The sequence below is a fragment of the Odontomachus brunneus genome, unplaced genomic scaffold, assembly GCF_010583005.1.
Source record: "Odontomachus brunneus isolate Ranch 3 - 2012 unplaced genomic scaffold, Obru_v1 Obru_scaffold_297, whole genome shotgun sequence".
NCBI classification, from domain to species: domain Eukaryota; kingdom Metazoa; phylum Arthropoda; class Insecta; order Hymenoptera; family Formicidae; genus Odontomachus; species Odontomachus brunneus.
The window spans coordinates 221,392-221,607 of NW_022639747.1; positions in this window are offsets into that span (position 1 = coordinate 221,392).

Consider the following 216-nt stretch of genomic DNA (forward strand, 5'->3'; position numbering starts at 1 on the left):
ATGCGCTCGGTTTTGTTAACTTACAACGAGAGTTTATTAATTTAGTGTACAGTGAGTGACGTGCATACTGCGCCGAGGCGCGTGCGATCGGTGTTGCAGGTGCAACTCGGAATGGTGGGTGGTCACGGTGGCGGCAAGCCGCGATCCGGGCCGTCGTCGTCTGGCACAATGTGCTCTGGAGTCACGGTCGAAGCCCGACACGCTCTCCGCTGAGTT